The sequence below is a fragment of the Salmo trutta genome, chromosome 10, assembly GCF_901001165.1.
Source record: "Salmo trutta chromosome 10, fSalTru1.1, whole genome shotgun sequence".
Taxonomy (NCBI): domain Eukaryota; kingdom Metazoa; phylum Chordata; class Actinopteri; order Salmoniformes; family Salmonidae; genus Salmo; species Salmo trutta.
Genome location: NC_042966.1, coordinates 8,512,999 through 8,540,923, shown reverse-complemented (window position 1 = coordinate 8,540,923; position 27,925 = coordinate 8,512,999). Strand labels below are relative to the sequence as shown.

At 41.9% G+C, this 27,925-nt stretch overlaps 1 protein-coding gene across 1 annotated transcript in view; it reads left to right on the top strand.

Annotated features, from left to right (window-relative positions):
- The first annotated feature begins 11,488 nt into the window (after positions 1-11,488).
- LOC115201046 (TANK-binding kinase 1-binding protein 1-like) overlaps positions 11,489-27,925 on the top strand; it is a 109,755-nt gene continuing 93,318 nt past the window's right edge. The window contains exon 1 of the mRNA XM_029764273.1: positions 11,489-12,164. The gene's annotated coding sequence lies outside the window, so the exon portion shown is untranslated. The remainder of the gene's footprint in view (positions 12,165-27,925) is intronic.

Sequence of the window (27,925 nt, the reverse complement as noted above, 5' to 3'; positions counted from 1 at the left end):
GATATGTCCTATAAGGAGCATTGGTGGCAAATCTGATGGCCGAATGGTAAAGAACATCTAGCCGCTCGAATGGTAAAGAACATCCAGAGCAAATCAAATCAAATTTTATTAGTCACATGTGCCGAATACAACAGGTGTAGACCTTACAGTGAAGTGCTTACTTACGAGCCCCTAACCAACAATGGAGTTTTTAAAAATACGGATAAGAATAAGAAATAAAAGTAAGAAGTACTTAAAGAGCAGCAGTAAAATAACAATAGCGAGACTATATACAGGGGGGTACCCGTACAGAGTCAATGTGCGGGGGTAACGGTTAGTTGAGGGAATATGTACATATGTAGGTATATGTAGGTAGAGTTATTAAAGTAACTATGTTTAGATGATAACAACAGAGAGTAGCAGCGGTGTAAAAGGGGGGGGGCAATGCAAATAGTCTGGGTAGTCATTTGATTAGATGTTCAGGAGTCATATGGCTTAGGGGTTGAAGCTGTTTAGAAGCCTCTTGGACCTACACTTGGCGCTCCGGTACCGCTTGCCATTTTTTACGGCCTTCCTCTGACACCGCCTGGTATAGAGGTCCTGGATGGCAGGAGTCTTGGCCCCAGTGATGTACTGGGCCGTTTGCACTACCCTCTGTAGTGCCTTGCGGTCAGAGGCCGAGCAGTTGCCGTACTAGGCAGCGATGCAACCATTCAGGATGCTCTCAATGGTGCAGCTGTAGAACCTTTTGAGGATCTGAGGACCCATGCCAAATCTTTTCAGACTCCTGAGGGGGAATAGGGTTTGTCGTGCCCTCTTCACGACTGTCTTGGTGTGCTTGGACCATGTTAGTTTGTTGGTGATGTGGACACCAAGGAACTTGAAGCTCTCAACCTGCTCCACTACAGGCCCGTTGATTCTCTTTTTCCTGTAGTCCACAATCATCTCCTTTGTCTTGAGCACCCTGCTGTTCTTCATCATATGTTTCTGTAAGAGAACATTTTATGTATGTATGCTACCTGTCGCCTGCAGATTACAGATACAGACTGTTCTCTTATGAGATTGCTGTCAGTTTTACAAAAAATACACGAGTACAAATAGTTGACTGCAAATACAAACAAATTGTTGTTTTAATACATTTTGCCACATGAGAATGGCTTCTTACATCTAGTGTACCTGATGTGAACATCAAATAAACCACAGCTTTCATCAGGCACCTCCTTTCTCTTCAAATGAAATGAAATCAAATGTATTTATAAAGACCTTTTACATCAGCAGATGTCACAAACTGCTTATACAGAAAACCAGCCTAAAACCCCCAAACAGCAAGCAACACAGATGTAGAAGCAAGGTGGCTAGGAAAAACTCCCTAAAAAGGCAGGAGTTTTCACGGACCTTGTGCATCACTCTGTACAAGCATAGTGGGTCCAGTAGCTCATGCCATCCTGGACCAGCAGCTCATGCCATTCTGGACCAGCTGCCCACTGCTCTGAGACTAGGAAACACTGTCACCACTGATAAATCCACGATAATCGAGAATTTCAGCATGGCTGGCCATACTTTCCACCTGGCTACCCCAACCCCGGCCAACTGCTCTTCACCCCACGTAGCAACTGGCCCAAGCCCCTGTAATGTCCGTCGAACGTAGTGGACCAAGGCGCAGTGGGTCAAGTGCTCATAGTGACTTTTATTGAACACAAAATAAACAAAACAAGAAAACGATCGCACGAACAGGATTACAGGCTACACACACAGCTACGCAAACAACAACTTCCCACAAAGGGACAGGTGAAAACAGGCTACCTAAGTATGACTCTCAATCAGCAACAACGATGTCCAGCTGTTCCTGATTGAGAGCCATACCAGGCCAACAAAGAAATACACAACATAGACTGAGCATAGAAATACGAAATATAGAACATAACCCAAAAACCCCGGAATACTCTAACCAAACACCCCTCTACATAAACACATATACTAACAAACCCCAAACAACTTAAAACAAATACCCCCCTAACACGTCCGGACCAAACAACAATAACAAATAACCCCTTTACTGGTCAGAACGTGACAGCCCCCCCCCCCCCCCGCTTCTCCTTCACCCAAATCCAGACAGCTGATGTTCTGAAAGAGCTGCAAAGTCTGGATCCCTACAAATCAGCTGGGCTAGACAATTTGGACCCTCTCTTCCTAAAATTATCCACCGCCATTGTTACAACCCCTATTACTAGTCTGTTCAATCTCTCTTTCGTATCGTCTGAGATTCCTAAAGATTGGAAAGCGGCCGCGGTCATCCCCCTCTTCAAAGGGGGAGACACTCAAGACCCAAACTGTTACAGACCTATATCCATACTGCCCTGCCTTTCTAAAGTCTTCGAAAGCCAAGTTAACAAACAGATCACCGACCATTTCGAATCCCACCGTACCTTCTCTGCTATGTAATCTGGTTTCCGAGCTGGTCACGGGTACACCTCAGCCACGCTCAAGGTCCTAAATGATATCATAACTGCCATCGATAAAAGACAGAACTGTGCAGCCATCTTCATCGACCTGGCCAAGGCTTTCGACTCTGTCAATCACCACATTCTTATCGGCAGACTCAACAGCCTTGGTTTCTCTTATGACTGCCTCACCTGGTTCACTAACTACTTCTCAGACAGAGTTCAGTGTGTCAAATCGGAGGGCCTGTTGTCCGGAACCTCTGGCAGTCTCTATGGGGGTGCCACAGGGTTCAATTCTCAGGCCGACTCCTTTCTCTGTATATATCAATGATTTCGCTCTTGCTGTGGGTGATTCTTTGATCCACCTCTACACAGATGACACCATTCTGTATACATCTTGCCCTTCTTTGGACACTGTGTTAACAAACCTCCAAATGAGCTTCGACACCATACAACACTCCTTCCGTGGTCTCCAACTGCTCTTAAATGCTAGTAAAACAAAATGCATGCTCTTCAACCGATCACTGCCTGCACCCTCCCGCCCGACTAGCATCACTACTCTGGACAGTTCTGACTTAGAATATGTGGACAACTATAAATACCTAGGTGTCTGGCCAGACTGTAAACTCTCCTTCCATACTCACATTAAGCATCTCCAATCCCAAATTATTAGGGTGAGGCACATGGGCTAATCTACTAACATCTTACTACACAACATACACTTAGTATTACTTTCTTAGCTACATTATACATATCTCCCTGGCATATTACATCATTTATCCAGTAGCATGCAAGATATTTTTGGAGTTGTTGTGTTGCGCTGTGCTCACTTGAACAGGAAGGTGGCACGGCGGTCCTTTGTGGGCAAATGTTGTCATCAAAGTCTGCCATTCTCTGGATTTATGGTGCTTTCAAAACACCTGGGAACTCAGAAAAAAACAAGGTAAAATCATGATGATGTCATTGATCGTCAGGTCGTACCTCTAGAAAGAGGCCGGATTTACAATTCCGAGTTGGATGACCATTCAAAACGTATTTACCCAGTCGGCTCTCATTTATTCCCAACTTCCCAGTTGTCTTGAACTCACTGAAGTCAAGTTTTGCAGTTCTGAGTTAACAGTTGTTTTGAGCACGGCACTAATCATGCTTCATTGACAGCATGGTCAATGTTGAATGTTTATCATTTTAAACTTGGTAAAGAGACACTTAATCCCAGATTTGGGACCACACAGCCACTCCACTGAATAGCAGGCTAGTGATTGCTTTGCAATGCTTGCAACTAGCCACTGTCACTGATTCCTTCCAAACCACTCATTGTTGAATTTGCGATTTTCAACTTGTTGTGTCATGTTTATGTTCAGTGGCCAATGAACACCGATACGTTTTATCTATAATTTCTCTTCAATATTTATCTTCATATGACAAGGATTAAAACGGATTTGCCAGTAGATTGTCAACTTGATTCATGATGATGACTGCTAGCTAAGATTTTGAAAGTATGATGTTGACATGATCAGTCCAATCAAAGCTACTGTATCACGACGCAATGCTCCATATTTTCGGCTGGCTTGCCCCAAAACCACAGAAAGCACTGAGCTGGGCTGAAGCACTTGCATTTTGGAGCTGCCTTACTCAAGAAAGCAAAAAAGAGACCATATTTGTATGCGGCTTTATTAACTCAATAATAGATATATATATTTTACATTGTTTGTAAAGTGATATGTGACACATATAAAAATGTGGGGATCAAAACCCTGAATGACGGGTCGCCACTGATAAAAAAAATAAACTGCCTAACTAGCTATATGCACATGTTGAAATACTGATGATTGTAACATTGTTATAACTGTTTTGTAAAGAGAATCAACTGCCTAACTATACACACTTGTTGAACTATTCATAGAGTAACTCACTCAGAGGATAGAAGACATGGCTCTAGGCACAATAAAAGACTAATAGAGATGAATCGACAACTTTTGAAGGACTGCGCAGCTTTAACTTAACTTTTGAGACAAATCAAATGACTATCTAGATAGCTACATTTGGAAAACATACATGCTTGAGTGTGATTCAATAACTATGAATGGTGCACGAGATTCAGCCAAGTCACGGCTGGTGAAATTATTCTGCCACACCTATGCCTGTAGAACTTTTCTGTATTCATTTTGGCAGCAGTTTACTAACTCATGGTCAATGCCTAAATACAGTTGTGTTGTTAAAAATGTAGTCTTAGTCACTCGTGAAAAGGCCATGTAAAGCACTTCCCCTTATGATTATACACCCCCATGTGGTGATCATAAGAACATCATCCAGCTTTATGTTCTAATCTACAACCCTTGCTCTTATGAGTAACGATGTAATTACTAGTACCTAATGGCTAATATATTCTTGCATAGTAATTCAGGGTTTGGCCGGGGTAGGCCGTCATTGTAAAATAAGAATTTGTTCTTAACTGACTTGCCTAGTTAAATAAAGGTACAATTAAAATAGTCCTGGCTGCATTCCAGGCTGCAGTCCCCATTGTAAATAACAGGTCGTTTAGTGACCCCTGACTGGAGGAGCTGATGGCCTACTTAGCACAACTGAACAACCACTACTCCAAATGGACCAAAGCACCACTTAGCCACTTAATGAGATCAATCAGTTCCTGTTGCATTGTGGATGGATGAGGCTGTGTGGGGGACCGCTCCAACATTCACCTTTAGAGGGCATTACTGACATGCCAACATCATGTTGTGCTATGCCCTAAACAGAGTGCATCGTTGAAGTGCTACTTGTGAACAATTCATAAGTGTAATTAGGAAGGTGAACAACAGTACAGAATCTGCTGTCTGTCAGTGGTCATATACGTTTTTTTGCTTGTTGTTTTTGGGGGATGGGGGTACAAAGGATGGAGGGAGGGAGGGAGTGAGAGAGAGAGAGAGAGAGAGAGAGAGAAAGAGAGAGAGAGAGAGATAAAGACTGTGGCCGTGTGAGAGAGAGACAGAGACAGAAAGACTGTGGCCATGTGTGTGTGTTTGTGAAAGAGAGAGAGAAAGAAAGACTGTGGGTGTGTGTGTGTGTGTGTGTGTGTGTGTGTGTGTGTGTGTGTGTGTGTGTGTGTGTGTGTGTGTGTGTGTGTGTGTGTGTGTGTGTGTGTGTGTGTGTGTGTGTGAGAGAGAGAGAGAGAGACTACTGTTGATGAGGATACACATGAGCACACCTGAGACCACAACCAAAACATTATCAATTCACAATAAGCCTGACCAGATCGTTTTTTAACGCATCTGTTATTTTGCACATTGCAATTTCTAGGCTACGGCCCAGACAGCACTGGTCTCTTGTGAGTCAGATGACTAACGGCTGTTGGTTTTCATGATCAACTTATCCAAATAAACTTCTGCAGATGACAGCAGCAATGAGCTACTAAAATAATGGTCTTTTGAAATATGTGAATAGCAAGATATTGGATTATTGGAATAGACCAAGGAGTAAAATACTGTATATCATCATCTGAAAAATACATTTTATTTTGACAGATTAAGGGGGTGCAATTTAATAGTAGGAAGGTGTCCCTATTGTTTGGTATACTAGTGTAGTTTTCTTATAATAGATGACGCAAATTACTTATTAAAGTGTTGAGAGCTCAGTGATTAGTCCAGCAGATAGGTGAAATAATTGTTCCATTTTAGGATACAAGTACAAAACTTGGTACACTAACGCTAGATAACTTAAGGAACATTTTAAAGATTGGAGACAGTCTGGGAAGCCTGTCAGTCAACCCGAGCAGCCATTTTAATAATATATTTGCCATCTGGATTTCCTGTTTGAAGAAAATCTGGTAAAATCAATGAAAACAATATAACAATGACTTTATAATGTTACCTACCCAATAAATCATCCCCACAGATAATATAAACAATAGTTATCATAATGAAAAACTCTTTAGACCTTCATGGGGTCCACATTGAGGTCATTTTGACTGCGTGAAAACTTTTTGGACTTTGTGATAGAGCCACCAAATTTCACACACAACTAGGGCATGTCTAAAGAAGTATTTTTGGCAATTTCCCACCTTGCAGTCGTTTCCAATAAGCAGATGACAGAGACAGTTCCAAAGTTCACATACACTACGTGACCAAAAGGATGTGGACACCTACTTGTCGAACATCTCATTCCAAAACCCACCACAAGAACTAGCTAGAGGGTGATGAGCCAACAAAAGAGCCCAGGCCAAACCCTCCCCTAACCCAGACGACGCTGGGCCAATTGTGCGCTGCCCTGTGGGACTCCCGGTCACGGCCGATTGTGACACAGCCTGAGATCAAACCCCAGTTTGTAGTGATGCCTCAATACTGCGATGCAGTGCTTTAGACCGCTGTGCCACTTGGGAGGCCCAACAAACTATTTCTCTATGGACCTTGCTTTGTGCACAGTGGCATTGTCATGCTGAAACAGGAAAGGGCCTTCCACAAACCGTTGTCACAGGATCATCTAGAATGTCATTGTATGCTGTAGTGTTAAGATTTCCCTTCACTGGAACTAAGCTGCCTAGCCCAAACCATGAAAAAGAGGCCCACACAATTATTCCTCCTCCAAACTGTACAGTTGGCACTATGCATTCGAGCAGGTAGCATTCTCCTGGCATCCGCCAAACTGAGATTCATCCGTCGGACTGCCAGATGGTGAAGCGTGAGTCATCATTCCAGAAAACGGGTTTCCACTGCTATAAAGTCCAATGGCAGCAAGCTTTACACCACTCCAGCCAACACTTGGCATTGCGCATGGTGATCTTAAGCTTGTGCGCAGCTTCTCGGTCATGGAAACCCATTTCATGAAGCTCCCAACGAACAGTTCTTGTGCTGACGTTGCTTCCAGAGGCAGTGTGGAACTCGGTAGTGAGTGTTGCAACCGAGGACAGACGATTTTTACGCGCTTCAGCACTCGTTGCTCCTAGACGTTTCCACTTCCCAATTACAGCACTTACAGTTGACCAGGGCAGCTCTAGCAGATCAAACATTATACGAACTAACTTGTTGGAATGGTGGCATCCTATGATGGTGGCACTTTGAATGTCACTGAGCGCTACAGTAAGGCCATTCTACTGCCAATGTCTGTCTATGGAGATTAAATGGCTGTGTGCTTGATTGTATACACCTGTCAGCAACAGCTGTGGATGAAATAGCTGGAGTCCACTAATTTGAAAGGGGGTCCAAATACTTTTGTATATATAGTGTATTTATTAAGGACTTGTGGTTGGATTTGTGTGGTTCTGCAAAAAGGCAGAGGCATTAGCAGGTTGTGTAACATAAAAGGTGATAAGGATGAGTCTATTAAACCAATATACTGCATCTCAAATAAGGAAAATATTCAACTTCATATTCATCATCTCCAGCACCCCCCCAACATCATTCGGAAAGTATTCAGACCCCTTCACCTTTTCCACATTTTGTTACATTACAGCCTTATTCTAAAATTGATTAAATGTTTTTTTTCCCTCATCAATCTACACACAATACCCCATAATGACAAAGCAAAAACAGGTTAAAAAAATTGTGCAAATGTATAAAACATTTAAAATAAATATAAAATGTACATAAGTATGCAAACCCTTTACTCAGTACGTTGTTGAAGCAACTTTGGCAGCGATTACAGCCTCAATGTCTTCTTGGGTATGACGATACAAGGTTGGCACATCTGTATTTGGGGACTTTCTCCCATTCCTATCTGCAGATCTTCTCAAGCTCTGTCATGTTGGATGGGGAGCATCGCTGCACAGCTATTTTCATTTCTCTCCAGAGCTGTTCGATAGGGTTCAAGTCCGGGCTCTGGCCGGGCCACTCAAGGACATTCAGTGACATGTCCCGAAGCCACTCCTGCGTTGTCTTGGCTGTGTGCTTAGAGTTGTTGTCTTGTTGGAAGGTGAACCATCACCCCAGTCTGAGGTCCTGAGAGCTCTGGAGCTCTCTGTACTTTACTCTGTTCATCTTTCACTCAATCCTACCAAGTCTCCCAGTCCCTGCTGCTGAAAAACAGCCCCACAGCATGCTCTGACATGCACTGTCAACTGTGGGACTGTAAGGAGTGCATACTGGCGGCAGAGAAGTCAGACGCAGGAGAACAAAAACTGTTTCCTAGCGGTGCAGTTTAATAACAAAAACCCACCAGAAAACAGAACAATCAAATAATGGGTACATTTACATTTAGCAGATGCTCTTATCCAGAGCGACTTACAGTAGTGAATGCATACATTTAATTTCATGCATTTTTTTTTTTGTACTGGCCCCCCGTGGGAATTGAACCCACAACCCTGGCATTGCACACACCATACTGGTGTTGCAAACACCATGCTCTACCAACTAAGCCACAGGGAAGGGTAACCCGACGCACACGAGGACAGACATGCACAAGCACTTACAATAAACAATCACCGACAAGGACATGAGGGGGAACAGATGGTTAAATACACAACATGTAATTGATGGGATTGAACCAGGTGTGATGGAAGACAAGACAAAACCAAAGGAAAATGAAAAGAGGATCAGCGATGGCTAGAAGGTCGGTGACTTCGACCGCCGAACGCCGCCCGAACAAGGAGAGGGACCAACTTTGGCGGAAGTCGTGACAGGGACCTTATATAGGCAGGTGTGTGCCTTTCCAAATCATGTCCAATCAATTGAATTTACCACAGGTGGACTCCAATCAAGTTTTAGAAACATCTCAAGGATGATCAATGGAAACAGGATGCACCTGAGCTCAATTTTGCTTCTCATAGGAAAGGGTCTTAATACTTATGTCAATAAGGTTTTTCAGTTATTATTACTTTTCATTTTTTTTTACAAAAATGTCTAAAAACTGTTTTTCACTTTATCATAATGGGGAATTGTGTGAGTAAAAAAAATATTTATTCAATTTTAGAGTAAGGCTGTAAGGTAACAAAATGTGGAAAAAGGGAACGGGGCTGAATACTTTCCGAATGCACTGTATGTGAAAATAGCACATTTTTATGTTTTGCAGTCAAAAAGATAGAGGAGCATAAGTGTTTCCAGTTACATCATCAACCAATTAGTAGGCAGTTCTGATAATTAGTGACAAGTGTGTTGTATTGAGAGAGAGTCAATGGGTAAAATCAACTTGGTTGATCAAGTTCATCTTAGTAGTATGCTGCTCCACTCTGAGGGCTTTTGTACAGCCACCAACCAGCTACTTGGGGCGTATTGGACATAGTTCACATGGCCATATCTCCATAAATAATAAAATGCCCAAAGATGCCATATATACTTATCCTTTAACATTTTAGTAGAAAAGTGGTGAAAATGTGTGCAAACTTACTGTTTTAACCTGTCTGGGCTAGGGGGCAGTATTGAGAATTTTGGAAAAAATATGTTCCCATTTTTAACTGCCTCCTACACCAACTCAGAAGCTAGAATATGCATATTATTGTTCAGGTTTGGATAGAAAACACTCTGAATTTTCTAAAACTGTTTGAATGGTGTCTGTGAGTATAACAGAACTCCTATGGCAGGCAAAAACCTGACAAGGTTTCAAGCAGGAAGTACCCTGTCTGACAAGGAGTCGTGCGTCTTGCATCTTTTTATTGAAAAGTAAGGATCTTAGCTGTAACGTGACAATTCCCAGGGCTCCAATAGGCTCTCAGAGCCCGCGAAAAACCTGAAGGTTTACGAGGGAGCCTCAGGCTGAAACACATTATCACCTTTTGTAAGTGGCTGCTCCGAGGACCTTTGAATGATGCGCGTGCATGAGTCGCTTCTGAGGAGAAATTTTATTCGGCTGTTTAGGCTCAATGCATACTCCCGGTCGGAATATTATCACTAATCTACGAGTTGAATGGCATAAAAATTGGTTTTAAACAGCGGTTGACATGCTTCGAAGTACGGTAATAGAATATTTAGACATTTTTGACACGCCAATGCGCCATGCGCAAGACCGTGAAGAAGCATTCTAGAACTCAGGAACAAAACGTCGCTGTTTGGATATAACGATGGATTATTTGGGACCAAACCAACATTTGTTATTGAAGTAGAAGTCCTGGCAGTGTATTCTGATGAAGAACAAGCAAGGTAAGAACATTTTTCTTATAGGAAATGTGATTTTGGTGGAGGCTGACCTGGGTGGGTATCTAAATAGCTAGCCCTGTAATGCCGGGCTATGTACTTAGATTATTGCAAAATGTGCTTCATCCGAAAAGCTATTTTAAAATCGGACATATCGAGTGCATAGAGGAGTAATGTATCTATAATTCTTAAAATAATTGTTATGCTTTTTGTGAACGTTTATCGTGAGTAATTTAGCAAACTGTTAGTAAATTCTCCGGAAGTTTGCGGGGGTTATGCTTTTTCTGAACGTCACATGCTAATGCAAAAAGCTGTTTTTTGATATAAATATGAACTTGATTGAACAGACATGCATGTATTGTATAACACAATGTCCTAGGTGTGTCATCTGATGAAGATCATCAAAGGTTAGTGCTGCATTTAGCTGTGGTTTGGGTTTATGTGACATGATATGCTAGCTTGAAAAATGGCTGTATGATTTTTTCTGGCTGGGCACTCTGCTGACATAATCTAATGTTTTGCTTTCGTTGTAAAGCCTTTTTGAAATCGGACAGTGGGGTTAGATTAACGAGATTCTTGTCTTTAAATAGCTGTAAAATAGTCATATGTTTGAGAAATTGAAGTAATAGTATTTCTAACGATTCAAAAATCGCGCCACTGGAATTTCAGTAGCTGTTACGTAGGTGGGACGAAATCGTCCCACATACCCGAGAGAGGTTAAAAACATATTCAACGGCTAGTTCCAATAGTTTACATGTAAACACTCAAAAAAGTATATGGGTGTTCCATGAAGTTTATCATTGCAATGATATTTAATATGATATTCTGTTGTGTCAATTTTAAGAAATCATCATTGTAAATAAGATATTGTTCTTAACTGACTTGCCTAGTTAAATAAAGGTTACAATCTTTAGAATGTTCCTTAAGGTATCTAGTATTAGTGTACCAAGTTTGATACTTGTATCATAAAGTCGAACGATCTCAGCATATTTGGTTCTTATGCGCTGGACTACATGTGCTGCTGCTGCGTGTTGGAGCCATATGAAGCTCCTATTTCCGCTTCAAGAATCCACTCCAATCGAGAACAAAGTGTTTGATCTCCAGTTATAGCAGCAGTTACAGAACTGTGGAAGGAGAGAACAGAAGAACACTGGCTACTATCAACGGACATTGGGACTCGCCGCAACCTTGCGCTTTTTTGGGTGTACTGCCCCTCTTGAGCAATGGCATCTCTAGATCGATCAAAGGGAGCGTGTGAGAATGGGGTCGCCTTTTTTATTACCATGTATTATCAGTAGATTAGATGTATCATACAGTGATACTAGAGTATTCCATAGCCTCTGATGTGAGTGCATGGAGAAACATAGGCAGACAAGGTTGGGAATGTGAAAGAAGCAGCGCGCTCCGTGTATACCCGTGATCCTACAGATTGGACTACAAATGACCACAGAAAAAAAACACAATATTTCCCATGCATATTTTTTGTTAGTAGACTTCGTAACACATGGGTCAAATATTGATTAATCGTCAGCTGCTAATGAACACACCATAAATTAGCAGTGTTCTTGAACAAAGCTGATGCATCTTAAAGGAGACGCGCGTGCTTTGACAACATCATCACCACCTCAAATGGAAGGAGTTATCGTCTGATCCTGGCCGCAGAAATCGCCCAACTTCGAGCGCCACGTAGGTGAGGGATACTCATACAATATTTTGAATAGATGATCAAATCATTTGCTCTAGGCAAATTTAGATTACATAAACTAAAAGGTATAGCTTGCAATTCAATTGTCAAAACCGTGCAGGTTTATTTAACCGTTGGCCACTCATTTAGGTGGCTAGACTAATTACAATTCTATACCAATAAATACACGAAGATAGTGTTTTATTGATCATTTGTACACTGTTGAAAGGAAGGCACCTTTAGGCTATGTGGGCAGCAGTATGGGCAGCAGTATAGGCATGGGGCGTCTGTTTGTTGGATCTTGTTGTAGACCGACTTTCGTTCTCCAGTTATGTCAGAAGTGTTTGGTAGGCTGTAGAACAACCATAACATAATGACGTGAAACTAACAACAGACCGTGTGATCTTGGAATGAAATCAGTCGAATGGAAAATCACGCGAGCAATATCTGGAACTTAAAGAGGAATGTGACATGACACAAGGTGTAATTGGATAGATAAGGACGTTCATTCTGAGGTGAGCTAAAGGCATTTTTAATCATGGATAGGCCTTAAGTCTCAATAGTGCATGTAATACCGGCATATACTGTACCATCTAAAGACCATATCTAAAGACGAAATACAATTGCAGTCTCTTACAGGGATGATGCATGACGTTTGGGTCTTTCTGGTGTCAGTCATTGAGGAAGCCTGTGTGAAGTGCCTAGCTTGATAACAAATTCAATTAAAGTACTGTAGGCACTAGAGATTTAGGGGAATCAGAGGTTGCCTTGAGAGGATAAAGGACTTCTTGTCCAGTAGACTGTTATGGAGTGGACTGGAGAGTGGGCTGCAGTGTCTCTACAGTTGCAATGAAGGGGACAGCACCTTGGTACTGAAATACTTCATTATCATAATACATGAATTGACGAGTTTAAATAGGACTTTTGGTTTCAGAAGAGAGAGAAAAGGTTTGTGGAGTTTATTTCAACTGTTGATTGATTGTGTTTTAGGTTGTGGTTTGGGGTTCTCTGACAGCCAGGGTCCTTGTGAGTTAGTAGTCATGTGTAGCAAATGGGAATGACAGACTTCCTGCCAGACTTACAGAATATGTGCTTTAAAAGCAGAATTTAAGTAGGCAAAAAATACAGTGCTGTTATGGAAACATTTGCCTAATTCACACATTTCAGAAATATCAAAAATAGCGCTATCAAAGCCAAAGGCATTTTACTTAAATTATGTCTCTATCTAACTGATCTTCTACCCTGGTGGAGAGTTGTGTAAGATCTCCCCCAGATCTCCATCAGAGAGATGGAAAAATACATCTTTGATCCAAGCTTACTAGCTGAAGGGCATGCATCTCATCTCATGCTTTTAAACTGGCCTCGCAATTCACTATGTCAATAATACTTAGGCCATGCAGTCAGTGGCTCAACAGTGAACGATTAAACGCTCATTCAATTAGACTGTTAATAAGAATCTGATAACCTGTGGCACTGAGAGGAGGGAGGTGGTACTGTAGAATGACCCCCACCACTCCAACCACCACCACCTAGCCTGTTTCCCTGCAGGCCCTTGTGTTATCAGTGGTGTTCTGGGCCAGAGCCTGACTTGATTACTGTGCACTTCATTTGCAGCGCGGCTCTCCGCTGGTCCCGCCAGGGCCTGTCTGTCTGTGTGCAGGGGCTCATTTAAGTGTGTGTTCACTGTGTGTGTTAGCCTACCTGCTAATCGCCAATCACATACAGTGGCAAGAAAAGTAGGTGAACCCTTTGCAAATACCTGGATTTCTGCATAAATTGGTCATAACATTTGATCTGATCTTCATCTAGGTCACAACAATAGACAAACACAGTCTGCATAAACTAATAACATGTCTTTATTGAACACACCGTGTAAACATTCACAGTGCAGGGTGGGAAAAGTATGTTAATCCTTGGATTTAATAACTGGTTGACTCTCCTTTGGCAGCAATAACCTCAACCAAACATTTTCTGTAGTTGCGGATCAGACCTGCACAATGGTCAGGAATTTTGGACCATTCCTCTTTACAAAACTGTTTCAGTTCAGCAATATTCTTGGGATGTCTGGTGTGAACTGCTCTCTTGAGGTCATGCCACAGCATCTCAATCGGGTTGAGGTCAGGACTCTGACTGGACCACTATTTTCTTCTGTTGAAGCCATTCTGTTGTTGATTTACTTCTGTATTTTGGGTCATTGTCCTGTTACATCACCCAACTTCTGTTGAGCTTCAATTGGCAGACAGATAGCCTTACATTCTCCTGCAAAATGTCTTGATAAACTTGGGAATTCATTTTTCCGTCGATGATAGCAAACTGTCCAGGCCCTGAGGCAGCAAAGCAACCCCAAACCATGATGCTCCCTCCACCATACTTTACAGTTGGGATGAGGTTTTGATGTTGGTGTGCTGAGCCTTTTTTTCTCCACACATAGTGTTGTGTGTTCCTTCCAAACAAATCAACTGTAGTTTCATCTGTCCACAGAATATTTTGCCAGTAGCACTGTGGAACATCCAGGTGCACTTTTAAAAACTTCAGACGGTCAGCAATGTTTTTTTGGACAGCAGTGGCTTCTTTCGTGGTGTCCTCCCATGAACACCATTCTTGTTTAGTGTTTTTACGTATTGTAGACTCGTCACCAGAGATGTTAGCCTGTTCCAGAGATTTCTGTAAGTCTTTAGCTGACACTCTAGGATTCTTCTTAACCTCATTGAGCATTCTGTGATGTGCTCTTGCAGTCACCTTTGCAGGACCGCCATTCCTAGGGAGAGTAGCAACAGTGCTGAACTTTTTCAATTTATAGACATTTTGTCTTACTGTGGATTGATGAACATCAAGGCTTTTAGAGATACTTTTGTAACCCTTTCCAGCTTTATGAAGGTCAAGGAGTTCACATAGTTTTTCCAACTTACACTGTGAATGTTTAAATGATGTATTCAATATAGACAAGAAAAATACAATAATTTGTGTGTTATTAGTTTAAGCACGCTATGTTTGTCTATTGTTGCGACTTAGATGAAAATCAGATCAAATTTGATGAAAAATGTATGCAGAAATCCAGGTAATTCCAAAGGGTTCACATACTTTATCTTGCCACTGTAACCACTGTAGACTCTCACGGGCTATTGTGTTTCGCTTTGTTTTTTCAGCTAACCATGTTTTGCTTTTCTCACCCTTAAATTGGATCGTGGGAGCATCTCGGCTTGTTTCTGATGTCTTATGTAAAGTGTTGTGTTTGAGCTGTAATTTATGAGTGCAGAACTGTATTATAGTTGTTATTATTGGTGCATTATGAACGATGCATAATGTGGCGATGATGTACCTGTTAGTATGTCTATTTTGAGGATTAATTGCTTCCTTTAAGGGAAACAAAGCACAATCATACTCTAAAGCAGAAAACCAACAAGGAATCCATAGGGAGCCTTGGTGAGAAGGATATACCTCCAAACCACTGACAACCATGGGGACATGTATTTACCAGTTACCTCATCATGTGTGAAAGTGATATGGCCATTTGCTGGTCCAGACCCATGTTGCCCAACAAAGGTCCCATAGTACACAAATCTCTCCAGTTTCTGGCCAAAGTAGCAGTCTGTCCTGTCTGGCTTTTAATGGGTCCCCCATAATCAGAGGCCTTACCAATCAAGCAGCTGATTGCTTCAGTTGATTAATTAAGACTTTTTGCGCTACATTGTGCAGTGTGACCTTCACCAAGTGTTCTTACTCTCCAGTGATAACAAAGGGCTGACGCACATGGATTAAAGAGAGTGAGCAATTTGGCACCGTACAGCAAGGAGTGCTGAATAGAAGAATGTTTTTCTCTGAAAGGTAGCCCGCTGAGGGTGAGTAACACATTGAATTAGCCGGTTTAAGCATGACTCGTCGTTAAACTTCACATTTCTAGCTCAATTGGAATCGAATTGGTCTGGAAATTGCAGCTTCTCTTCCCTATCATCTGAGTCAACTCTTTCCCTTTGAATTCAAACTTTATAGGCAATCTATGAGGGCCAGTGTGGGTGCAGACTTTTGTACCAGTCAATCAGTAACACACCTGATTCTAACAATCTAGCAACTAGTTTTCAATCAATACTTTAGAATTGGAACACCCAATACCAGGAGGAGGCAGTCTTACATATGCTTGGTGTACAGTAGGTGCAGGCTTTTATTTCATCTTTTCAATCAAAACTTTGATTATTAGAGGTGTCACCTCTTGGCTGCCCAACACTGCCCTAAACCCATATTGCAGTGAGATGAGATCAACTGCTGCAAAGCCTACCACCATAGAGTAGATCTGAGTGATGTGTCTTTAATACACCCAATACCTGACGACTGCCTAGCACACTAGCATATTGAGGCCATTCATCTCACTCCATGGCCTCATCACTTGAGACCTGAATTTGCCCTACCTCTGGGCTCTCTGCTTAACTGTACATGTGTAATGCCTTCATAAGCACGGCTGACTACCAACCAAGAAACGCCACTAATGTGACTCAGCATAGCCTGCCCATGTATATAAAACGAATTCCGTGTCTCTCATTTCTGCCTTACCCATTCAACAATGATGCTGCTGTACGTTTATGTAAGCCACTCACACTCTGTCAAATTTAGCTGATGATGAGGGAGGAGGGAGATGATACATGATATAATATTAATGGGCTGCTTTTAAGGGTCGCAAGGGGTGATTAAAGGAGAGAGAGAGAAAGGAGAGAGAGAGCCTGCAGTTGTGGCACTGATCTCCCCCCATTCCTTCTTCCTTCAAAAGTACTGCATAACAACACACCTAGCAAATCTGTAAAGGTGCTTGGACACTTTCTACAGGCCTTTTCTTCTCCGTGTTTCCAACTTCAACCCGAGGTGACCCAGTATCAACGGTTTATAACTTCTGTCGAGTTGTGCGGGAAGGAGGAACATTCTCTCTCATTCAGTTGCTGTCCGATGAATATTGGGTAAACCGAGGGTCATTGTCGTTGCTAGCTCCTCCACAGAGCTTTACCAACTACCAGAGACAGTGGATGCTCTGCTTCTCTTACTAACTGTTAGTCATTAACCATTAAGACAAGCACCAGAATCCAATTAACCAGAAGAGATCCTCAGGCAGAGCCACTGGGGGAAATTGGAATGCAATGGCGCCTTTTGAAGTGTGACCGATAATAGAGTTTGTTGGATGATTACACAACGGTGTTGCTGGCTGCTTGACTTAATATGAGTACAATAAAATACCAGTCGGTGTCCAGCCGAATGTTGTTTCCCAAGAGCACAATAATTCCCAACCAACTAGCACATTTCATGCCATGGGTGTTTGTGCTACTGTGCTTTTCACTGCAACACATAGACGTTAGCTCAAGGTATCCTGTTTCTATTGCAAAGCTTTCACAATGCTTTGCTTGATATGAGCGTAACAAATATCTGCCAATGTCCAGCCAATTTGTTTCCCCAAGAGCGTGCTGTCAATTTGGGATCACCCCGTGCTGAAAAAAACAGCATAGACCAGCATAGACTGTTGTGTTTTCGCTGTTGACCAGGCTTTGTTGTGTTTTCGCTGGTGACCAGCCTTCATTGTGTTTTCACTAACGACCAGCCATCATTGTGTTTTTGCTGGTGACCAGCCTTCGCTGTGTTTTGGAGACTGGTCACAAGTGTACCAGAATGGTTGGTCACCAGCAAAACCAGCATCAAGTGATTTGATTTGAAGTAACAGTATGCTGGCTTGCAAAGTGATGTCTAATTACTATTGGAATCCAGCCTGAGTGGGGATATCCAACAATTGGACATTTTATTCACCCACAATCTGCATTCAGAATGACTGCCAGGGTTAGAAAGATCAATAAATAGGTACCTAAACCATCTAAACTGGAACAACCATTTCAGTAACGAGTGCAATAAGTCCAACTATACATTATAAAGTAATGCTTTGAGGGAGTGTGCAATTGGCATGCTGACTGCAGGAATGTCCACCAGAGCTGTTGCCAGAGAATTGAGTGTTCATTTCTCTACCGTAAGCCGCCTCGTTTTAGAGAGTTTGGCAGTATGTCCAAACGGCCTCACAACCGCAGACCACATGTAACCTCGCCAGCCCAGGATCTCCATATGCGGCTTCTTCACATGCGGGAACGTCTGAGACCAGTCACCTGGACAGCTGTTGAAACTGTGTGTTTGTACACAGCCTTTGTAGTTCTGCTGAACCAGTCAGGGATTTTCACCATGAGGCCAATGGTGAGTACTAAGTAGGCAAGCCATTCTAAGGTAGTGTACGCCCTCTACAGCACATAACAATGACCAACACACGCAAAAGTAATGTAACAACTAAAGAGTTATTTTCCTCAGTAATGTAACGATTTACTTTTAATTACAGTAACGTTGTAACCTAACGAGTTACTTCCCAACACTGCTCCACAATGCTAACCTAATTGACAGAATGAAAAGAAGGAAGCCTGTACAGAATAAAAAATATTCCACAACATGCATCCTGTTTGCAACAAGGTACTAAACTAATACTACAAAAAATATGGCAAAGCAATTAACTTCAATACAAAGTGTTATTTTTGGGGCAAATCCAATACAACACATTACTAAGTATTTCACTCCATATTTTCAAGAATAGCAGTGGCTGCATCATGTTGTGGGGATGCTTGACTGGGGAGTTTTTCAGGATAAAAAAAGAAACAGAATGGAGCTAAGCACAGGCTCAGTCCTAGATTCAGTCTGTCTTCCACAAGACACTGGGAGATGAATTCACCTTTCAGCAGGACAATAACCTAAACCACAAGGCCAAATCTGCACTGGAGTTGCTTAACAAGAAGATAAGGAATGTTCCAGAGTGGCAGAGTTACAGTTTTTACTTAAATCTACTTGAAGACCTGAAAATAGTTGTCTAGCAATGATCAACAACCAAATTGACAGAGTTTAAAGAATATTGAAAATAGTAATCGGCAAATGTTTGCAGGTGTGGAAAGCTCTTAGAGACATACCCAGAAAGACTCACAGCTAGTAAGGTGCTTCTATAAAGTATTGACTCAGGGGTATGAATACTTATGTGAATTAGATATTTCTGTATTTCATTTTTTACAAATTTTCACTTTGCCATTATGGGGATTTGTGTGTAGATGGGAGAGGAAAAAACAATTTAGAATTTGGAATACAGGCTGTAACACACCAATGTGGAATAAGGTATAAATACTTTCTCAAGTACAAATACTTTCTCAATGTATGTACATGTACGCATGCATGCAAAAACACAGATATTGAAACAAATAATTATACAAAATCAAACTGCAGTAGAGTATGCTGAGAAATATGATAATAATGGGCGTGGTTTTGCAAACCAGCTTGACCAGAGCTAGACCAGGGGTTCTCAAAGTAGGGGTCCGCGGATGTACTGCTGGGGATCCACGGCCAGATCAACAAAAAGTGTTTTGTTAAAAAAAAATGTTTTAATCAATATTACTAACAACAAACGATTAAACACATTTTGACCAAGAGTTTATAAGTTTATACGGTGTAATACAGTACAATACAATGTAATAATATTAAAGGTTATATATGTAATATTTATGCATTGTAATTGAAGAAAATGTTATTAATATATCTACAGATTCAGATCACGCCTCCATTCTGTGCCTCCCTTCCTAGAGGCAAAAACTCAAACAGTAAGAACCCGAAGTAAGGACTGTCCAACGTTGGTCTGACCAATTGTAATCTATGCTTCAAGATTGTTTTGATCACGTGGACTTGGATATGTTCTAGGTTGCCTCTGAGAATAACATTGACGTATGTACTGACACGATGACTGAGTTCATCATGAAGTTCATTGGGGATATCGTTCCCACTGTTACAAGTAAAACCTATCAAAACCAAAAATTGTGAATAGATGGCAGCATTCGCTCAAAACTGAAATCGCAAACCACCGCATTTAACCACGGCAAAGTGACTGGGAATATGGTCAAATACAAACAGTCCAGTTATATCTTCTGTAAAGCAATCAAACAGGCAGAACGTCAGTACAGAGACAAAGTGTAGTCGCAATTCAACGGTTCAGACACGAGATGTATGTGGCAGGGACACCAGACAATCACAGATTATAAAGGGAAAACCAGCGACGTCGTGGACACTCAAGTCTTGCTCGCGGACAAGCTAAACACCTTCGCCCGCTTCGAGGAAAACACAGTGCCGCCAACGAGGGCCACCACTGCTCACGAGGATGGTGAGCTCTCGTTATCCGTGGCCGACGTGAGTAAGACATTTAAGCGTGATAACCCTCGCAAGGCTGCCGGCTCAATGACATCCCCAGCTGCATCCTCAGAGAATGCGCAGATCATCTGGCTGGAGCATTTATGGACAAATTCATTCATTCATTAATTATATCTTTCCCAATCCCAGTCTGTTGTCCCCACTTGCTTCAAAATGTCCACCATTGTTCCTGTACCCCAACAACCGAAGGTACTGTAACTGAACTAATTGACTATCACCACATAGTACTCACTTCTGTCATCATGAAGTGCTTTGAGAGGCTAGGTAAGGTTCATATCACCTCCACCTTACCCGACGCCTTAAACCATCTGCAATTTGCATACCGCCCCAATAGATCCACAGATGATGCAATCGCCATCGCACTGCACACTTCCCTATCCCATCTGGACAAGAGGAATACCTATGTAAGAATGCTGTTAATTGACTACAGCTCAGCCTTCAACACCATTGTACCCTCCAAGCTTATCATTAAGCTCGGGGCCCTGGGTCTGAAACTCGCTCTGTGCAACTGGGTCCTGGACCTCCTGACGGTCCGCCCCCCAGGTGGTGAAGGTTGGCAACAACACCTCCACTATGCTGTACGCTGATCCTCAACACAGGGGCCCCACAAGGGTGTGTGCTCAGCCCCCTCATGTACTCCCTGTTCACCCATGACTGCGTGGCCACGCATGTCTCTAACTCAATCAAGTTTGCAGACGACACAACAGTGGTGGGCCTGATTAACAACAATAACAAAATAGCCAACAGGGAGGAGGTGAGCGCCCTGGCGGAGTGGTGCCAAGAAAATAACTTCTTCCTCAATGCCCCCATCCACATCAACGGGGCCGCAGTGTAGAAGGTGAAAAGCTTCAATTTCTTCAGCGTATACATCACTGACAATCTGAAATGGTCCATCCACACAGACAGTGTGGTGAAGAAAGTGCAACTGTGCTTCTTCAACCTCAGTAGTCTGAAGAAATTTGACTTGGCCCCTGTTCACCCCGAAGGTGAAAAGCTTCAAGTTCTTCAGCATATACATCACTGACAATCTGAAATGGTCCATCCACACAGACAGTGTGGTAAAGAAAGCACAACAGTGCCTCTTCAACCTCAGGAGTCTAAAGAAATGTGACTTGGTCCCTGTTCACCCCTCTATCATCCAGAAGGCGAGGTCAGTACAGGTTCATCAAAGCTGACACAGGGAGACTGAAAATCAGCTTCTATCTCAAGGCCATCTGAGTGTTAAATCGTCACCAACTGGCTTCCGCCCAGTACCCTGCCCTGAACTTTAGTCACTGTCACTAGACGGCTACCACCCAGTACTCAACCCTCCACCTTAGAGGCTGCTGCCCTATGTACATAGTCAGGGAACACTGGTCACTTTAATAATATTCACAAACTGTTTTACCGGCTTCATATGTACAGTGCCTTCGGGAAGTATTCAGACCCCCACATTTTGTTAGGTTACAGCCTTATTCTAAAAATGATTAATTTGTTTTTTTCCCTCATCAATCTACACACAGAACCCATAATGACAAAGCAAGAACAGGTTTTTCAAATTTTTAGCTAATTGATTACAAATAAAAAACTGAAATATCACATTTACAAAAGTATTCAGACCCTTAACTCAGTATTTGTTAAAGCACCTTTGCAGCGATTACAGCATTGAGTCTTCTTGGGTATGACACTACAAGCTTGGTACACCTGTATTTGTGAAGTTTCACCCATTGTTATCTGCAGATCCTCTCAAGCACTGTCAGGTTGGCTGGGGAGCATTGCTGCACAGCTATTTTCAGGTCTCTCCAGAGATGATCGGTCAGGTTCAAGTCCGGATTCTGGCTGGGCCACTCAAGGACATTCAGAGACTTGTCCCAAAGCCACTCCTGCGTTCTCTTGGCTGTGTGCTTAGGGTCATTGTCCTGTTGGAAGGTGAACCTTCGCCCCAGTCTGAGGTCCTGAGCTCTCTGGAACAGGTTTTCATTAAGGATCTCTCTGTACTTTGATCCGTTCATCTATGCCTCGATCCTGACTAGTCTCCCAGTCCCTGCCGCTGAAAAACATCGCCACAGCACGATGCCGCCACCACTATCCTTCACCGTAGGGATGGTGCCAGGTTCTCCAAACGTAACGCTTGGCATTCAGGCCACAGAGTTAACCTTGGTTGCATCAGACCAGAGAATCTTGTTTCTCATGGTCTGAGAGTCTTTGCCTTTTGGCAAACTCCAAGCAGGCTGTCATGTGCCTTTTTCTGAGGAGTGGCTTCCGTCTGGCCACTCTACCATAAAGGCCTGATTGGTGGAGTGCTGCAGAGATGGTTGTCCTTCTGGAAGGTTCTCCCATCTCCACAGAAGAACTCTAGAGCTCTGTCAGAGTGACCATCGAGGTCTTGGTCACCTCCCTGACCAACGCTCTTCTCCCTTGATTGCTCAGTTTGGCCGGGCGGCCAGCTCTAGCAAGAGTTTTGGTGGTTTCAAACGTCTTCCATTTAAGAATGACAGAGGCCACTGTGTTATTGGTTATCTTCAATGCTGTAGAAATAGTTTGGTACCATTCCCCAGATCTGTGCTTCGACACAATCCTGTCTCGGAGCTCTACAGACAATTCCTTCGACCTCATGGCTTGGTTTTTGCTCTGACAGGTTTGTGCCTTTCCAAATCATGTCCAATCAATTGAATTTACCACAGGTGGACTCCAGTCAAGATGTAGAATCATCTCAACGATGATCAATAGAAACAGGATGCATCTGAGCTCAATTTTGAGTCTCATAGCAAAGGGTCTGAAAACTTTTGTAAATAAGGTATTTCAGTTGCAATTCTTTTTTAATTTGCAAAAATGTCAAAAACCTGTTTTAACTTTACATTTTAGTCATTTAGCAGACACTCTTATCCAGAGCGACTTACAGTAGCGAATGCATACGTTTCATACATTTTTTCCATACTGGTCCTCCGTGGGAATCGAACCCACAACCCTGGCGTTGCAAACACCATGCTCTACCAACTGAGCCATACGGGACTTTGTCATTATGGGGTATTATGTGTAGATTGCTGAGAATTATAATTTTTGTAATCCATTTTAGAATAAGGCTTGTCACGTAACAAAATGTGGAAAAAGTCGAGGGGTCTGAATACTTTCCGAACGCACTGTATATACTGAATTCTAGTCTGTTATTTAACTTTTGCTGTACATATACTATTATATCCTACGTATTCTACAGATATACAACATATTTTGTCCATATACTGTCCATAATGTCTATACATCCCATCATATACAAATTTACACTACCAGTCAAAAGTTTTAGAACACCTACTCATTCAAGAATTTTTCTTTATTTTTGCTATTTTCTACATTGTGGAATAATAGTGAAGACATCAAAACTATGAAATAACATATATGGAATCATGTAGTAACCAAAAAAGTGATAAACAAATCAAAATATATTTTATATTTGATATTCTTCAAATAGCCACCCTTTGCCGCGATGACAGCTTTGCACACTCTTGTCATTCTCTCGACCAGCTTCACCTGGAATGCTTTTCCAACAGTCTTGAAGGAGTTCCCACATATGCTGAGCACTTGTTGGCTACTTTTCCTTCACTCTGCAGTTCGACTCATCTCAAACCATCTCAATTTGGTTGAGGTCAGGGGATTGTTGAGGCCAGGTCTTCTGATGCAGCATTTCATTACTCTTCTTCTTGGTAAAATAGCCCTTACACAACCTGGAGGTGTATTGGGTCATTGTTCTGTTGAAAAACAAATGCTAGTCCCACTAAGTCCAAACCAGATGGGATGGCGTATCGCTGCAGAATGTTGTGGTAGCCATGCTGTTTAAGTGTGCCATGAATTCTAAATAAATCACAGACAGTGTCACCAGCAAAGCACCCCCACACCATCACACCTTCTTCTCCTTCATGCTTTACGGTGGGAACCACACATGCGGAGATCATCCGTTCACCCACACCATATCTCACAAAGATGCGGCGGTTGGAACCAAAGATCTCCAATTTGCACTCCAGACGAAAGGACAAATTTCCACCGGTCTAATGTCCATTGCTCATGTTTCTTGGCCCAAGCAAGTCTCTTATTATTATTGGTGTCCTTTAGTCGTGGTTTCTTTGCAGCAATTCGACCATGAAGGTCTGATTCGCAGAGTCTCTATTGAACAGATGATGTTGAGATGTGTCTGTTATGTGAACTCTGTGAAGAATTTATTTGGGCTGCAATGTCTGAGGCTGGTAACTCTTTCCACTGGATATCATAAGGTGAATGCACCAATTTGTAAGTCGCTCTGGATAAGAGCGTCTGCTAAATGACTTAAATGTAAATGTAATGAACGTATCTTCTGCAGCAGAGGTAACTCTGGGTCTTCCATTCCTGTGGCGGTCCTCATGAGAGCCAGTTTCATCATAGCGCTTGATGGTTTTTGCGACTGCACTTGAAGAAACTTACAAAGTTTTTGAAATGTTCTGTATTGACTGACTTTGTCTAAAAGTAAAGATGGACTGTTGTTTCTCTTCACTTCTTTAAGCTGTTCTTGCCATAATATGGACTTGGTCTTTTACCAAATATCTTCTGTATACCCCCTTACCTTGTCACAACACAACTGATTGGCTCAAACGCATTAACCTCTTTGGGCTAGGGGATAGTATTTTGACGTCCGGATGAAAAGCATGCCCAAAGTAAACTGCCTGTTACTCAGGCCCAGAAGCTAGGATATGCATATCATTGGTAGATTCGGATAGAAGACACTCTAAAGTTAATAAGACTGTTAAAATAATGTCTGTGAGTATAACAGAACAGATATGGCAGGCGAAACCCAGAGGACAAACCATCCAAAAAGAAAAATGTTCAGCCTACCACTGTTTCCAATGGCAGTCATGTTTATTATGAGGCGAAATCCTCTCAGATTGCAGTTCCTAGGGCTTCCACTAGATGTCAACAGTCTTTAGAAAGAGTTTCAGGCTTGTTTTTGAAAAAATGAGCTAGAATTTGTAGTTTTTCTAAGTGGCTCCCATTTTGGCTGTAGTGTTTTCATGCGCGTGGATGAGAGCGCGTTTTTTGTTGTTTATCTCCTGTAAAGACAATAACGATTCTCCGTCTTAAATGTATCATTTATTTATGTATTAGGGTACCTAAGGTTTGATTATAAACGTTGTTTGAATTGTTTGGAGAAGTTTATTGGTAACGTTTGGGATTCATTTTGTATGCATTTTGAAGGAGGGAAACCGGTGGATTATTGAATGAAGCGTGCCAGCTAAACTGAGTTTTTGGAGATATAAAGAATGATTTTATCGAATCAAAGGACCATTTGTGATGTAGCTGGGACCTTTTGGAGTGCCAACAGAAGAAGATCTTCAAAGGTAAGCATTTATTATATCGCTATTTCTGACTTTCGTGGCGCACCTGCCTGGTTGAAAAATATTTTTCATGCTCTTGTATGCGGGGCGCTGTCCTCAGATAATTGCATGGTGTGCTTTCGCCCGTAAAGCCTTTTGAAATCTGACACATCGGCTGGATTAACAAGAAGTTAAGCTTTATTTTGATGTATGACCCTTGTATTTTCATGAATGTTAAATATTTCTACTTCTGTAATTTGAATTTTGCGCTCTGCAATTTCACTGGATTTTTGTCGAGGTGTGTCGCTAGCGGAACGCCTGCGCCAGAAAGGTAACTACCACATAAAGCTGGTTGATAGAATGCCAAGAGTGTGCAAAGCTGTCATCAAGGCAAAGGGTGGCTATTTGAAGAATTTGTTTAACACTTTTTTGGTTACTACATGATTCCATATGTGTTATTTAATAGTTTTGATGTCTTCCATATTATTCTACAATGTAGAAAATAGTACAAATAAAGAAAAACCCTTGAATGAGTAAGTGTTCTAAAACTTTTGACCGGTAGTGTATTTATACTATGAACTCCAACATTGTTCGTCCTAATACTTCTATATTTTTAATTCCCTTCTTTAACTTTTTAGATTTGTGTGCCAGTCAAGTTCTTCCACACCGATCTCGGAAACCATTTTTTTCCGCTCCAAATTCGCTCCATTCATTAAAATCACAACCAACACCCATCTATTTTTATGACGACCTGGACCTACCATTTGGTTTTGAAGCATTGAAACCAAAGCATATGGATTTGAATAAATATGAGATGAATGTAAGAAGCACACATGTAATTTTAAACAGCATATAAACACTCTAAATAGGTCAGGAGCCAGACAGGGAACCTAAGAAAAAACTAAAATGAATTATTTTGGTTATATTATTTCAATTATTTCAAATACATTGTGAAGCATTTGCGAGTGCGACACAATAGGCATGTAAGGACATAAAGCGCTTAACATTTAAACAACACTTTGTTATATTAAATCATTATAGTCTAGAATTTGCACATATAGGCTTTGACTTAGAATGAAATATTAATTAAACGAAAAATGACTTATTAGTGCCTTTGAATACATTTTTTTAATACATTTTTAGAAACATGAGTTTGGCCAGTTTGTGGTTTAATGCTCATCCGATGGTGCCTGGAGAGCAGGCCAGCAGCTGAGAATATTCTCTCCACACTTGCAGAGACCCCTTTGGCCACTCTTGCCAGGCTGAGCAGAGATTCAGAGATTCAGAGATTTAAAATCTATAGGTAGGCCTAAATGTTTATAGGCAAAATAACTCAATCAACATGGAAAGCTCCTTGAATGTGGAAATATGCCAGGCCTATTGGGCCAAAATCAATTATGGCCTATTGTAGTGTATGTTTATTTGTACCAACCGTCAGTGGAAGTGTTTTAACACTGTAACATGAAAGAACTGCACTGATAAGAGGTTACTGTGCATTTCACAGTAACTTTATGGAAGTTAGTTGCCTGGCCGTTGCTGTGAATTTTGTGCTACTGAGTTGTCAACCAGCTGTCTCTTAATAGCCAGTAACTGCTAGTAACTCACTGGCAACTAACTGCCATTAACATACTGGCAACTTAAGTGTCAGTAAGTTATTGTAAAATGCACAGTAACATACTTGCAACTAGCTGCAGTAGCGCACTGCACCTTCAATGACCTTTTCTGATTACAAGAAAGCTTATGACATTAGGTGACAACTGTTAAGCTTTATTTCTGGTGAGCATACTTGGGACCCAGCTTCACCTGGCCTCAACCTCTATATTGGCAGCGAAATTACCTTCCTGCCACACCATCATGTCAGTGAGTGTGACAGAGATCCGCCACAGTAAGTTATGGTGAATTTTACAATAACAGTAAGTAAGTTGACAGTAAGTTTTCTGGACCTCACTAGTGTTATTCCCATTTACTAACTGCTATTACGTTACTGGACAATGCACAGTAACCTCTTAACAGTGCAGCGCTTGGTTATTCCAAGCTCTTACAAAGATTGTAGAACTGGCATTGGACAAATGAGGTGTTTAACCTTCATCAACATAAGGATAAAACCACTTAAACTGGTACAGCACTTGGGCCACATGACGTCGGCCGAGTCTGACTTTCAGCCGAGTGCCCCGACTCTCAGACGGAATCGGCCCAGATCCACTGTGC